At 46.8% G+C, this 15493-nt stretch overlaps 1 protein-coding gene across 10 annotated transcripts in view; it reads left to right on the top strand.

Annotated features, from left to right (window-relative positions):
- The window catches only part of tnip1 (TNFAIP3 interacting protein 1), a 128915-nt gene that overhangs the window by 36233 nt on the left and 77189 nt on the right, over positions 1–15493 (top strand). Inside the window, exon 1 of one of the 10 annotated variants that reach the window (XM_041193284.1) lies at positions 7663–7699. The exons of 7 other annotated variants lie outside the window; for them this stretch is intronic. The gene's annotated coding sequence lies outside the window, so the exon portion shown is untranslated. Of the gene's footprint in view, positions 1–7662; positions 7700–10259; positions 10283–10335; positions 10377–15493 lie in introns of those variants that run through there. 2 more of the 10 variants (XM_041193286.1, XM_041193285.1) reach the window with 2 other exon arrangements.

Raw genomic sequence — 15493 nt, forward strand, 5'->3', positions numbered from 1 at the left:
CTGGGCGTTAACTGTGCTACCCGCTGGGCGTTAACTGTGCTACCCGCTGGGCGTTAACTGTGCTACCCGCTGGGCGTTAACTGTGCTACCCGCTGGGCGTTAACTGACACGTGTGTGCATGTGTAGTGATGGTACTCCTGAAGTTCTGTAAGGGAGGGAGTTCCAGGATTTTGACCCAGTGACTATGAAGGGGAAGTGATATGTGCCTGAGTCAAAAAGGTGTGCGTGATTTGCTAGTGGTGTTCTCCTTGTCTCTGGTGGGTTGCTGCAGCGTGTTGTGTCCATGGGATGTATGGAGTGATTTGGCCCTCTGTCTGACGTGCTGGGGTTGGTTGTTTGTAGAGCTGCTCTCTGGTGATCCTTTGAAAGTTAATCCAGGCTCCCTTGGTTTGACCACCATGAGGTGAGCGGAAACACCCACTGGCTGAGTTCAAACAAGCTGGGCCACAAGTAGACTTGAACATTAGCAACTGCAACGGATAGCATTTTTTTTTTAATTAAGAAAAAAGCGTTTCATGTTCGTACGCTTCCAGTATAGCAATGCCTTAATTTTTAAAATTCTCATTGTGGTTTTCAAATTCCTCTATGGCCTTGTTCCTCTCTCTCTCTCTCTTTCTCTCTCTCCTGTACAAAGCATTCATCCAAGTCTGGCCTCTTGCGCATAACCGATTTTAATCGTTCCATCTTTGATGGCTGTACACTCAACTGCCTAGGCGCTAAACTCTTTTTACACCCCCCCCCCTCCTCCTGAATAACCTCCCTCTTTGACCAAGCTTTTGTTAACCTGGTCCCAGTACCTCCTTGTGCTCCTGAGTCGAATTTTGTTTGATAAACGCTCTTGTGAGAACCTGGGGATGCTTTGCTGCGATAAAGGTGCCACGTAAATGCAAGCTGTTTTGTTGTAGCACCTTACCACATCGATGAGGTGCTTCGTGCCTTACGGGTTACTCTGTAGCACTGTCGCTTTGGGACGTGGCAGCCCTTCTACCTCAGCAAGGTCGTTGTCCCATCAGGGAGAGGAAATGGTTGGGGAACTGAGTTATTTTCATAGCAGAACCACTTGCCAGTGACGTCATGGTGCACTGAGTCAAGATTTCTGCCTTTTGTGTGTTGTGTATAAACAAATGGAAATAAGAACTCTTCAGACCAGATTTTTCTTATCTCTCTGACAATAGTGCTGTTAACCCTGTCGTTGCTAAAACTCCGGAGTAAAGACTACTCAACTGCACTGGCTCAGAAAGAGGCCCTTCAGCATCTCGACCCTGTTCCACCATTCTGTACCTCAGTTCTAGCTACCTGGCTTTGATCCTTATTTCTTGCCCAACAAAAACGTTTCGATCTCCAGTCTTAAGTTTCAATTGACCGCAGTGCTTTGGGGAAGAGAGTTCCTGATTTGTTCCACACAAAAGTTAGCGGGACTGCTTCCTGATTTCATTCCTGAATAGCCTAGCTCTCTCTAATTTTAGGCTTCTACTCTTGTTCTGGACTCCCCCCACTAGCGGAAATTGTTTCCGTCTACATACCAGGAGGATTGGGGCATGATGGTGGTGTAGTGGTAATGTTGCTAAGCTAGTAATCTAGAGGCTCTGGGGACACGGGTTCAAGTCCCACCCAGGCAGCTGGTGGAGTTTAAATTCAATTAATTAATTAAATCTGGAATTGAAAGCTAGTCTCAGTAATGGTGACCATGGAACTATCATTGTTGTTAAAAACCCCATCTGGCTCAGTCATGTCCTTTAGGGGAAGGCAGTTTGCCATTCTGACCTGCTCTGGCCTACATGTGCCTCCAGACCCACAGCAATGGTCCAGCAAGCCACTCAGTTCAAGGACAATCAGGGATGGGCAACAAGTGCTGGCATTGCCAGCAACGCCCACATCCCATGAAAGAATTTAAAACATTGCACGTGATAGTGCAGCTGTACTGTAGAGGTTTTGCATAACTTCCTTGCATTTTTTTTTCATGCTACCTTGTTTACTAAACCCAAGATCCTGTATCCCTTTTTGTCTGGATGTTTGTTTGCTTGCAGATGTGAGCATGTGAGATTTTAATTATGTAAGTAGCTCATTTAGGATAGCCACTAGTTATTGGACTTAGTCTGGAATCTGCCGGATACCAATGTAATACCCTTGGAAGCAAAATCTCTGACTTTCCTGATCACTATATTCAGTCACTGGGTGAATTTCTCCAGCACCGGACTGTCCAATCAGTGTGTCTCTATGTTTTAGTGACCGCTTATGTTGCAAAATGCTGCTGTTGGATTTGCCTGGACCTTTAGGTTGCAGACAATGTGTCAGCCCTTATCTGAACAGCATTACCCCACAGACTTTGATAACACTAACCCAGTGAGAGAGGACTCTTTAACCAGAACCCTTGTTCATCCTCTCTTACAATGTTAAAACCTATGCCACGATTTTAACCCTCAAAACATACGGTATAGAAAGAGACCACTCGGCCCATCGTGCCTTTGGCAGCTCTTTGAAGGAGCTTTATCAATTAGTCCCGCTCCCTCTGTTCTTTTCCCGTAGCCCTGTATTATTATTTTTTCTTATCTAATTTCCTTTTGAAAGTTATTATTGCATCTGCTTGCACCTCCCTTTCAGCCAGTGTATTCCTCATCCTAACAGCTCGCTGTATTTAAGAAGAAAAGTTGCTACTCCACCTTTGGTTCTTTTGTGTATATCTGTGTCCTCTGGTTTCTGATGCTTCTGCCTGTGTACCTGGGTTCCCCGGTTTAGTGTCCCCTGGTTTTTGTACCCACCTCCGCTGCTGCCCCAAGATATTTTGCGCCCCCCCCCCCCCCCCCGGTTTCTGACATGTCTGTCACTGGAAACAGTACTTTCGTCCGTCAAAACCCTTCATCGTTTTGACATTTTTAATGTAACCTGCTCCTGAAGCGATGCAGGGTTCCCTCAGCGCTGCCTGAAAATCATCTTCACTGGTACAGAATACTGCTCTCCTGTCACACCCTCCACTTTCATTATCCACATCAGGGATGCCCAGCACCCACCATCCGCCGCCGCCGCCCCCCCCCCCCCGCCCCGGACAGGACTCTATCGGAATTGGGCGATCGGTCTCCCAGGTGCCACCTTGGGAGAAACAGTCCTGTGTGCCCAGCGCTCCCGCTGTCGTGGTTTGTAACTAGCAGCTCTCTCGAGGGCCCCATTGCCCTCTATTATTCGTAGGCAGGCCGCTTTCTTGCAGATTGTGCGGATGACTGTATCATTCGCTCTCTGCCTCTCTCTCTTGTGCTTTTTTTGGCTTTACGTTCGATTATGTTTTTTTTTTGGAAGCTCCACCTGTGAAATGCCTCAGGGCAGCACTCACAGACCCAGGTGTTATATAAGGGGAAAGATGGTTGTTTTTGTTGGATTTGAACCTAGAGCTCAGGTTCAAATGCAAGGTGCTAATCTGTCTCATAAAGCCTTTAGGCAAGCTGTCACTTGGCAACAATTATTTACTGTTCAGGAGGAAACTCCACAGAAGTGTTTGTGCTCACGCACATTGATTTTGTTGGCGTGGTTTCCTTAGAACTGCCAGGTGAAGGGTCATTGTGTAGGCCAAGTTGAGAGAGACTAGGAGTAGTCATGGACACCAGCAGCATGGGTGAAGGATATTCTGACCATCATTTTTGTGCCAGCTCTTTGAAATCCACCTTGTTCAGTCCCACATCGCCACTTGCCTGTCTGTGACCCTGTGAGTTCATCACATCCTCAAGAATCAGCTTTTCAGGTAGAAAGTTCTGGCAGCTCTCCGAGTGGGGGGGAGAAAAAAAGCCTCTTGCCAATGATTTTCAGTCTATGACCTCTAGCTATCTCACCAGGGGGAATAATATTAAATTTTATTTTTTTAAAATTTATTGCCCATCCCTAATTGCCCTAATCTGTTCAGAGGGCGTTTAAGAGTCAACCACATTGCTGTGGGTCTGGAGTCATATGTAGGCCAGACTGGGTAAGGATGGCAGATTTCCTTCTCTTAAAGGACATTAGTGAACCAAATGGGTTTTGACGACCATGGTCTTGTGGTCATCATCAGACTTTTTATTCCTTTTTTATTGAATTCAGATTTCACCATCTGCCATGGTGGGATTTGATCCAGCTCCCCAGAGCATTACCCTGAGTCTCTGGAATACTAGTTCAGTGACAATACCACTACGCCACCCCCTACTACTCTTATCAAAACCTCTTATCATCTTGAAATCCTCCATTAGGTCACCCCTTCTCTGCCAAGGAGAACAACCTTGGCTTTTACAACCTCTCCTTGTATCTAAAGTCCTTCATCACCTGGTTAATGCGTCCTGCCTACCTTTTAAGGATTTGTGTATTTGGACACCAAGGTCTCTCTATTCATCTCCACTTTTCAAAATTGGGCTTTTTATAAAAGGTTTGTGACACGAGCACCCATAATGTAATCATTTTAGAAGATGCTGATCTACATGGCTTTAGTTTCAGTTTAAAATGTGACACAATTATAAACTGAAAGTGCAAATTACTCAACCCTGGTCTCCTCATACAATGTATGCATTGGTAGACAATAAAACCAAGAACTTGCTTTTACATAGTAAGGCTGCTTCATAGCCAATGAACTACTTTTGAGGTACAACACTGTGTAATATAGGAAACAACATAGCCAATTTATGCACCACAAACTCCCACAAACAGCACTGGGCTGATCTCCAGATCATCTGTTTTTAGTGATGTTGGTTGGGGGGTAAATTTGGCGCAAAATCCTTTCAAAGGCGAGCAGAGGAGTTCAAATAGCATCTGTGGGATCTTTCCGGTCCGCCTAGATAGATCAGACCTTCACCTGCTGAGGCCTCACCTGACAGACGGCACCCCTGACAGTGCTGCACTGGCTCAGTGTCAGCCTGGGTAATGTGCCCAAGTCCCTGGTATGGGACCTTGAACCCACGACTTGCTCACGGCCGAGCGTGCAGCCTTTTACTGGGAGTTCTCAGAGCAGAATCCAACGACCTCTCTGAGCAGGATATCCTCAAGATACAAACGGATGAAGAACATTTTAAAAATCCTCCTGTGCCAGCCAGCTTATTGTCCTATCAATGGGACAGCCCAGTGATTAATAATTTGCTGCAAGAGAAATAAAGTAAACCAGCTTCAGTTTCCATCCCACTACCTCATTATCTTTTTAAAAGGCATTGGCTGAGGTAATCTCCCAAGTTTGATTTGCTGTGCACAGAGGTGTATTTTAGTTACCTTCCTCATCACTGACTGCGTTCACAACTTGCCATTGAACAGCTCTAAGGGGTAATGTCAGAAACACTGACCGAAGGTTCTTCTCTCCCTGTCTCTCTAGAAACTTTAATCATTTAAAAACTTTCTAGAAGTGGCCCTGGAAGTGAGAACCAGAGCAGTGAGTCATTAATTATTTTGTGTGTCTGTGTGTGTCTGTGTGTGTCTGTGTGTGTCTGTGTGTGTCTGTGTGTGTCTGTGTGTGTCTGTGTGTGTCTGTGTGTGTCTGTGTGTGTCTGTGTGTGTCTGTGTGTGTGTGTCTGTGTAGTTTAGAAGAGTGAGGGGTAATTTGACTGAAGTATAGAAGGTCCTAAATAGTCTTGACAAGGTGGACATGGAAATAATGTTTCCTCTTGTGGGTGAGTCCAAAACTAGAGGGCACAGTTTAAAATTAGGGGTTGCTCTTTTAGGACAGAGATGAGGAGAAATATTTCCTCTGAGGGCTGTAAGACTTTGGAATTCTCTGCCTCAGAAGGTGGTGGAGGCGGAGGGGGTCATTGAATATTTTTATGGCAGAGGTAGATAGATTCTTGTTAGGCGAGGGAATTAAAGGTTATCGGGGGTAGATGGAAATGTGGAATTTGAAACACAAACAGACCAGTCATGATCTTATTGAATAGCGGAGCAGGCTCGCCAAGCCGCTTGGCCTAGTTCTGCTCCTATTTCGTATGCTTGTACGTGTTTGGCTATTAGTCTACTGTTATTGTAGGATCATGGAGGGCACAGAAAGCCATTCAAATCACCATGTGTGTGCTATCTCTTTCAAGGAGCTAAAGAAATACTAGACCGGCCTGGATTTGGATTTTGTAATAGGAAGAAGTGGTAGCACTCAAGTATTTTAAAAATGGAATAAGGTTAATGAACTGCAGGGAGTGAGCAACATTTTCTCGTGTTGATTAAGGGAGGGTCTGTTCATGTTTTGTTCACATGTATGTCAGCACTTGGTGGAGCTGTACCTCAGGAGTGTTTGGGAGAGTGGCACAGGTAAGGCAGATCATTCAGCCCATCGTGAGTAAGCCCTCTGGCTGCTATTCCGTTTACTTTCGCTTTGGCGTTCACAATGCATCCAAGAAGATCACCTTTCCAGCACCTTTTTTTGATGAAAGAACCAGCTTTACCAATATTTCCTCATGTCAGCTGTGGCTCAGTAGGTAGCGCACTCTCACATGAGTCAGAAGATTGAGAGTTCAAACCCCAGTCCAGAGACTTGAGCATTCATTCAACACTGACACTCCTCATGCAGTACTGAAGGAGTGATGCGCTGTCAGAGGTGCCATCTTTCGGATGTGTTGTTAAACCAAGTTGGATGAGTTTTTAAAAAAAAAAAGTATTCCATGACAATATTGCAAGAAGAGGGGTGAAATTTTGAAGGGGGTACAGGAGCAGAAAGACTTGAATGTATATGTGCATAGATCATTGAAGTTGGCAGGACAGGTGGAGAGAGCAGTTATAAAGCATATGGTATCCTGCGCTTTATCAATAGGGACATGGAGTACAAGAGCAAGGAGGTAATGCTGATTTTATGTGAGACACTTGTTAGATCTCAGATGGAATTTTGTGTACAGATCTGGGCACCACATTATAGGAAGGATGTGAACACATTGGAGAGAATGCAGAAGAGGTTTACAAGAATGGTTCCAGGGACGAGAAACTTTAGCTATGGGGATAGATTGGAGAAGTTAGGACAGTTTTCCTTGGAGAGTTGAAGGCTGAGAGGAGACTTGATGGAGATGTTCAAAATCTTGAGGGGGCTGGACAGAGTAGATAGGGAGAAGCTGTTCTCACTTGTAAAAGGATCAAGAACGAGAGGGCACAGATTTAAAGTGATTTACAAAAGAAGCGAATGTGACCTGAGAAAAAACTTTTTCATGAGTGGTTCGGGTCTGGATGCACTGCCTAGAAGTGTGGTGGAGGCAGGTTCAGTCGAGGCATTCGAGAGGGCATTGGATGATTGTTTCTATTCAAATAATGTGCAGGGATACAGGGAAAAGGCAGGGCAATGGCACTAGGTCATAATGCTCATTAGGAGAGCTGGTGCAGACATGATGGGCCGAATGGCCTCCTTCCGTGCTGTTAAGATTCTGTGAAGAGCAGGAGATCCCTTGCCTCAGCAAATTAAATTTTAGATTGTCCAGTTGTTATCTTATTGCTGTATCTGGGAGCTTGCTGTGATTTTTTATTTACATTGCAACAGTGACAAAACTTAAAAAAATACAGGCATCCTCCATTTGGAATGGATTCTAAGTCTGTTCTTGTTTTAGTATGTTTGCTGCTCAAGTGCCAAGAACCACATTGTAACTGCGTACGCTCAGACTATTTTGTTAAATACACCCACCGCTACCCTCTCCTGGCTCCATCCCGCTCACTGCTACCCTCTCCCTCCAGCTTGCTGCCACTTTCCTGACACCCTCGCTCCCTCCTGTTCACTGTATCCCTCTGAGTGGCAGCAAAGGTAAGAGGGGCAAGGGGTTTTGGGGGAGGGCAAGGGTCGAGGGGTTTTGGGGGAGGGCAAGGGTCGAGGGGTTTTGGGGAGAGGGCAAGGGGCGAGGGGTTTTGGGGAGAGGGCAAGGGGCGAGGGGTTTGGGGAGATGGGAAGGGGAGAGGGGGTTGGGGAGAGGGGAAGGGGCGAGGGGTTTGGGGAGATGGGAAGGGGCGAGGGGTTTGGGGAGATGGGAAGGGGAGAGGGGTTTGGGGAGAGGGGAAGGGGAGAGGGGTTTGGGGAGATGGGAAGGGGAGAGGGGTTTGGGGAGAGGGGAAGGGGAGAGGGGTTTGGGGAGAGGGGAAGGGGAGAGGGGTTTGGGGAGAGGGGAAGGGGAGAGGGGTTTGGGGAGAGGGGAAGGAGCGAGGGGTTGGGGAGAGGGGAAGGGGCGAGGGGTTTTGGGGAGAGGGGAAGGGGCGAGGGGTTTGGGGAGAGGGGAAGGGGCGAGGGGTTGGGGAGAGGGGAAGGGGCGAGGGGTTTGGGGAGATGGGAAGGGGAGAGGGGTTTGGGGAGAGGGGAAGGAGCGAGGGGTTGGGGAGAGGGGGAGGAGATGTGGCAGGAAACGTTGAGTGGGACATAAATTAATTAGTGCAGTAAGTTGAACAAGGATTTTTGGGCCAGTTGTGTTGTAGCTGATATGTTTTTAATGTAAAATATACACGTCAGGAATCTTACCTACCTTTTATTACACAGTTTCTTATGGGAAAGTGATTTTGTTTTGTTCATGTTTTCATTTAGCATAGTCATCTTAGTGACGTTAGAATTGCTAACTGAGCACAGTGCTTTGGATGTAAGACGATTTTGGAATGTGCTGGGGTTGTAAATTCAAATCCTGTCTTTAAAATGCTGGTCACTTTGTTGTTTAAAAAAAAAACCCCAGATATTGGGCAAGGTGTGATGAAGGGAAACTTGGTTGTAACTGGGGTTGGACTTCTGACCTCTGCTGTTGCATGAGTTTTGGTTTCATTTCAAGGGAATCGGGCTTTGTTCCAAGAATGTCAGGCCAGGCATAAGGTTGCAATCTGTGCACGCATGACTGTCTCATCAGCGATGTAATATGTACTGTGAATTGAGGTCAGTAGCAAGCTTTGTCTGAAGCTACATAAGAAGAGCATGTAAATGAGGAGCAGGAGTAGGCCACTCTGTCCCTCGAGCCTGCTCCGCCATTCAATAAAATAGTGGCTGATCTAACTGTGGCCTCACCGTGCACTTTCCTGTTGGCGCTCTATAACCCTCGACTCCCTTGGAGATCAAAAATCTCACCTTGAGAAGGTGGTGGTGAGCTGCCTTCTTGAACCGCTGCAGTCCATGTGGTATAAGTACACCCACAGCTTTGAATATATTCATAGACCCAGCCTTGGAGAATTCCAAAGATTAGCTACTGTCTGAGGGAAGAAATTTCTCCTCTTCTCCGTCTTAAGTGGGAGACTGCTTATTCTGTGCCCCTTACCTTTAGAATGCCCAAGAGGTAAAACATTCTCAACGTCTACTCTGTCGAGCCCCCTCAGAATCTTATATATTTCAATGACATCGCCTCTCCTAAACTCCAATGAACATAGACCCAACCTGCTCAACCTTTGAAAGCAACACCTTCATCCCAGGAATTAGCCGGTCTCAAGCAAGCTGTACCCGGTCAGATGCAGTTAGAGTGTTTTCACTTCCCAACCTTGCAGAATTGTTTTACAGCTTCCACAAATTAAAGGGGAACCTTCCGCAAAACTCTGTACACCTGGAACGAGGAGGCACAGTTTCAAAATAAGGGAGACTCCCATTTAAAACTGAGAAGAGGAGGAATTCCTTCTCTCAAGCCTTTGGAACTGCCTTCCCCAGAGAGCAGTGGAGGCTGGGTTATTCAATATATTCAAGGTTGAACTAGACAGATATTTGATTGACGTGGAAGTCGAGGGATATTCGGGGGTTGGGGGAGGGTGCCAGTTGTTGGTGGGGGGTTGTGGGGTGGGGGGGGCGGGTTGGGCAGACCAGGAAAGGGCAGTTAAAGCAACACTCACATTGGCCATAACCTTATTGAATGGCAGAGCAAGCTCGAGGGGCTGAATGGCCTCCTCCTGCTCCTATTTCTTGCGTTCTTATGGCACAGACACAAAACTGGTAGAACTGTCGGGGACTAGAGCGTGAAGCCCATCTGTGTGCTCTCTACCTCTCTTGTCGTCTGTCGGTCTGTCTGTCTGTCTTTCTCTGGTTTCTTTCGTTGGCTATTTAGAGCAACCAAAACCAAGGGGAGGTGATTTTTCCTGTCGATTTGATGAACGGCTGTGATTTTTACGTGCCTGCTTCTATTCCAGGCCCATTCCCCGGGCAGCGCACATAGCTCACATTCTTGAGCTTGTGAGTAGGGGCTTTCCAGCTCTGTGTGGGAAGTCACGATCACTTGTGCTGAAGACTGTCATAAACTACTGCTGTCGTTTTTTTATTAGAAAAAATTCTGTCATGGGGTGTGAGCGTCGCTGACTAGGCCAGCAATCATTATCCAACCCTAATTGCCCCTTGAGAAGGTGGTGGTGAGCTGCCTTCTTGAACCGCTGCAGTCCATGTGGTGTAGGTACACCCACAGTGCTGTTAGGGAGGGAGTTCCAGGATTTTGACCCAGCGACAGTGAAGGAACGGCCGATTATATTTCCAAGTCAGGATGGTGAGTGGCTTGGAGGGGAACTTCCAGGGGTTGGTGTTCCTGTGTGTCTGCTGCCCGTGTCGCTCTAGATGATAGCAATCATAGGCTTGGAAGGTGTGTTGTGCCTTATCAATGGACAGGCTTTGGGAAGTCAGGAAGTGAGTTACTTGCCACAGGATTTTTAGCCTCTGATCTCTTGTAATCACATTATTCATATTGCTAGTCCAGCTTAGTTTCTGGTCAATGGCAACCTCCAGGATGTTGATAGTGTGGATTCACCGATGGTAATGCCATTGAATTGTCAAGGGCGATGGTTAGATTCCCTCTTCTTGGAGATGGTCATTGCCTGGCACTTGTGTGGCGCTAATGTTACTTGTCAGCCCAAGCCTGGATATTGTCTGGGTCTTGCTGCATTTGGACATGGACTGCTTCAGTATGTGAGGAGTCGTAAGTAGCGCTGAACTTTGTACAATTATCAGCAAACATCCCCACTTCTGACCTTATGGTGGTAAGAAGGTCATTGATGAAGCAGCTGAAGATGATTGGGCCGAGGACACTACCTTGAGGAACTCCTGAAGTGATGTTCTGGAACTGAGATGACTGACCTCCAGCAACCACAACCATCTTCCTTTGTGCTAGATATGACTCCGACCAGCGGAGAGTTTTCCCCCTGATTCCCACTGACTCCAGTTTTGCTAGGGCTCCTTGATGCTACACTGTCAAATGCTGCCTTGATGTCAAGGGCAGTCACTCTCAAATATTTGTTCATGTACACTCCCAGGCCTCTTAGTTCCTACACCTGGTTTAGAATTGTACCATTTTATTTTTAATTGCCCCTTCACACTCTTCCTACTGAATTCGTCAATTCAAAAAGTACTTCTTTGGCTGTAAAGCACTTTGGTTCCTGAGGTTGTGAAAGATGTTACAGGAAGGAAAGTTCTTTCTAATCTGAGGCCTTAGTTACAGCCTTTGCCACCTTGAGAGCCCTGGGTGTGAGCAGTATGGTTGGTGTTGGGTTGATGAGCTAATATTCAGCCTGGAGATGGTCAGTCAGGGTTCAGCACTGCTGGGGATCCAAGCCCGTGTACTGGACCTACCTTTGCATCCTGGGCCATGGTCATTGTTTGGCACTTGTGTAACACAAATGTTACTTGTCAGCCCAAACATTGTCCAAGTCTTGCTGAGTAACTGCAGAACACACCAGCTGTGGTGTGGATAAAATATTCGAGCAGAGCAGTTTTATAAATGCATTCTCGACACCGTGCCAGATTTAACTCATTCACGTGCAAAGAGTTAAAAATTGGGCCAACTGTGTCTAATACAGGGATCTGCTGTCTCCATTGGACGGTTTGGGGAAACAATGGCTGGTGCTGGTGGATGAGATGGGTTAATGGAACCACTCCTGGGACAGTAGAAAGAGGCAATGGACTCTCACAACGGCAACAGTTTTGTTTTTTTGCGCTCAGTAATGAGGATAATCTCTGGAATTCTGAGATCAACTCCAACTCCAGTTCAGTGGTTACCAGTGCTGAAATATCATCTTGCCCCTCCACCTCCCTCCCCCATTCGACAGGACACAAAGAAATAACTTGTATTAGCAGCAACTTGGACCTGGACCTCCCCATCCAGAGACACCTTCAAATCCAACACCCCCCCCCGCCCCCAAACACAGCACATGGCTTGAAGAAACCCCCTCTGGGCACGAATTGAACATGTCCAACTGCGTAATGCCGATGAAAGCTTTTGGACAGAAAACACCCTCCCAAATAAACAGGTTGGCCGGGATCTTCCGGTCCCGCTGAAAGTCGGCGGGCTCTCGGCTGGCTCGTGGCAGGTCCCACCCCCCGGCATTGTCGGAAAATCCCGGCCGTCGTCTCTGACTCGACATCTCAACAACCGAGGCTTCAATCTCCCCCAGAGCAGCTGGACGGCCTTCGATAGGACACAGACCGGACATGGCCGGTGTACAGCAGGTGACACCTCGACTGGCTACAAGTAGCAGAAACCTTGACCCAACCACGGAGCTCGTCATAACATCTTGCCCCCCCGACTCAAGCTTGAGGGCGACGTCCTGGAGTTACACTTGCTGTCCGGCACGACATTGGACTGGTTAGGGAACTTGACGTTAAACTGTGATGACAGTGTCTGCCCCTGAGGTGGTATGAAAGAAGACAATTATTCTGGTGCTGAGAGAGTTAAATTAAACGGTCACGTTTTACAGGTTAAGATTGTATTCCCTTGAGTATGTTAGATTAAGGGAAAAGTTAATCAGTGCATTTAAGATGATTAAAGGACTTGATGAAGTAGATAGGAGAAGCTATCCCCTGGGTTGGGTGGGGCAGGGGAGGAGTGGAGAGCAGGTCCAGGCCAAGGGTTAACATCCTGAAATTCGAGCTAGGCCATTCAGGAATCACTTCCTCTGGAACTCTCTCTCCCGCTGTTGAAGCTGGGCTCAAGTGAACGTTTCAAAACTGAGATTGCCCCACAAAAGCCTATCAAAGGGGTTAAAGGTTATGAAACCCAGCTGGGTAGGCGCAGTGAAGATGCAGCGCAACCGTGATCTAACTGAATGGTGGGACAGGTTCAAGGGGCCGAAGGGCCTCCTCCTGTTCCTCTTTGCAGTTGGCCGTGTGATTTTGAGATGAATTGATCTGTGGAATGTGACTGGTAAAAGGGAACACCGAACTGTTAATTTGATGTGTTTGCTTGACTACAGCCAAAGAACTGAGTTGTCTTGGCTGATTCAGACTGTTCCAACACATTCCAGAGAGGAAGAGACAAGACCTGTGCTGGGAGAAGGCAGGCAAGATTGTAGATTCTGGTTTAGTGAACAGATGGAGGCCATTCAGCCCTTTGAGCCTGTTCCACCATTCAGTTAGATCATGGCTGATTTGTATCTTAAATCTATCTACCCACCTTGGTTCTGTAACTGTTCAAACCCTTACCGACAAAAAAAATAGGTGAGATGTTGGACTGTTAGTTCTGGGTTTACACCCTCAATTTGCTTGTGTGTTAGTGAAGATTGGCAAAGGAACTAGAAGTGACACAAGGAAACTATTTTTTTAAATTGACCATTGAGTTGTTGTGATCTGGAATGCACTGCCTGAGAGGGTGAGGGAAGCAGATTCAAAAATAACTTTATTCAAAAAGGAATTGGATAAATATTCTGTGTACAGGGGCATGGGACTGATTCGATAACTTCACCAAAGAGATGGCAAAGCCACGATGGGCTGAATGGCTTTCTTCTGTGCTGTAACGTTTTGCAATTATATATCATGCCTTTGTGCTGAGTTATGTCCTCAATTACCTTGTGTTTGCCTATCAGAGACAGTAGGTAGGTGGTGGTGTTATTAATGGTGACTAATGGGTTTCAGTGGCCGTAACATTATCTTGTTATTTGTACAGAGGTGCAGTAATTACTGGCTTGTGGGGAGGCGGAACCAGAGTGTGGGAAACTCTGACGCCAGCGGCTGACTTGCTGTGAGCGTGCGAGTGCGTACCTCCTTCAGTGCAGCACCGGGGAGTGTGAGCCTGGATTTTGTGCTCAAGCCTCTCTCGAGTGGGATTTGAACCCACAGCCCCCTCTGACTCAGAGGTGAGTGTGTTGCTCACTGAGCTCCAGCTGAGGCTTAAGAAGGACTTTCACTGAACCAAAAAAAAGAACTTGAGCCAAAGTCTGTTTCTGGGGAAACAGCCCCCGTTTTTGGGGGCAGGTAGTAACAGCCCAGGTGTCTCCAGGACTTGGGCGTACCTCTGATATACTGGGGAGAAACTGCACTTCAAAACTACCTTTTTAAATGGAATTTTATAGAAATGATGTTGCAAAGTATTACATTGGCCTGTTCCTGCATTGTAAATACATTCAGCCAGACTGGTCCATAACAAAAACAAAAACAGAATTACCTGGAAAAACTCAGCAGGTCTGGCAGCATCGGCAGAGAAAACTGGTCCATGCTAGTTGTTTATACTCCACACAAGCCTCATCTTTAGCTTTGTATCATTGTATTCAGCAGAGGAGACCTTTCAGCCCATAGTGCCTGTGCTTGTGCTTGTGCTATTTAATTGGTTCTACTCCTCTGCTCTTTCACCTGAGTAGTTTTCCCCCTTTAGGTATTTTGTTTATCCAGTTCCCTTTTGAAAGGTGCTATTTGCTTCCACCACCCATTGGATCTTGTAATTTATGCTCCCTGGTGCTGGACTCCTCCACACCATTTCTCGACAGAACACTGCACATGGTGGCATAACTGTGAAACCATTATGATTGATTCCAGCAATCCTACACTCACCCAGAGTTCAGCTGCCTCAGTACTGACCAGGACTTGAACCTGTGACACATGGGGAGATGGTGGCGTAGTGGTAATGTCACCGGACTGGTAATCCAGAGACCCAGGATAATGCTCTGGGGACCCAGGTTTGAATCCCACCACAGCAGATGGTGGAATTTGAATTCAATAAAAAAAATCTGGAATTAAATGTCTAATGACCATGAAACCGTTGTCGATTGTCATAAAACCCCATCTGGTTCACTAATGCCCTTTAGGCTGTCCTTACCTGGTTCGGCCTACGTGTGATTTCAGACCGACAGCAATGTGGTTGATTCTTAAAAATTGCCCTGTGATGGACAATAACTGCTGGCCTTGCCAATGACACCCACACCCTTTGAAAGAAACTCCTGTCCATCACTGCTTGCCTGGCTGCTGAGTTGAGTCAAGAAGCTCTGACAATGGGCCTGTGAGTCAGCCTTTTAAAATGTTGCAATAACCATTGGAGCAGTACTGGGGTGGGAGAGTCCGGAACTAGGGGGACACAGTTTAAAGATCATTTAAGACCGAGATGAGGAGGAATCTTTTCTGAGGGTCATCGGTCTCTTCCCCTGAGAGCAGTCAGGGCCATTGAATTAGACAGATTTACCCAGCTGAGTTTGTTCTGATCAATCCCTCTTTACTCAATGTGTTGTCAGTGTGACCGGGTATAAAGATAGGGAAGTGTTGCTGGAGCTGTATAGGGCCTTAGTTAGCGTCTGGAGTATCGTGTACAGTTTTGGTCTCCTTACTTAAGAAAGAACATAATTGCCTTAGAAGCAGTTCAGAGAAGGTTCACCTGACTGATTCTTGGGATAGGTTGGGGGGTGGTGGGGG

Source organism: Carcharodon carcharias, chromosome 8 (genome assembly GCF_017639515.1).
Source record: "Carcharodon carcharias isolate sCarCar2 chromosome 8, sCarCar2.pri, whole genome shotgun sequence".
NCBI lineage: Eukaryota > Metazoa > Chordata > Chondrichthyes > Lamniformes > Lamnidae > Carcharodon > Carcharodon carcharias.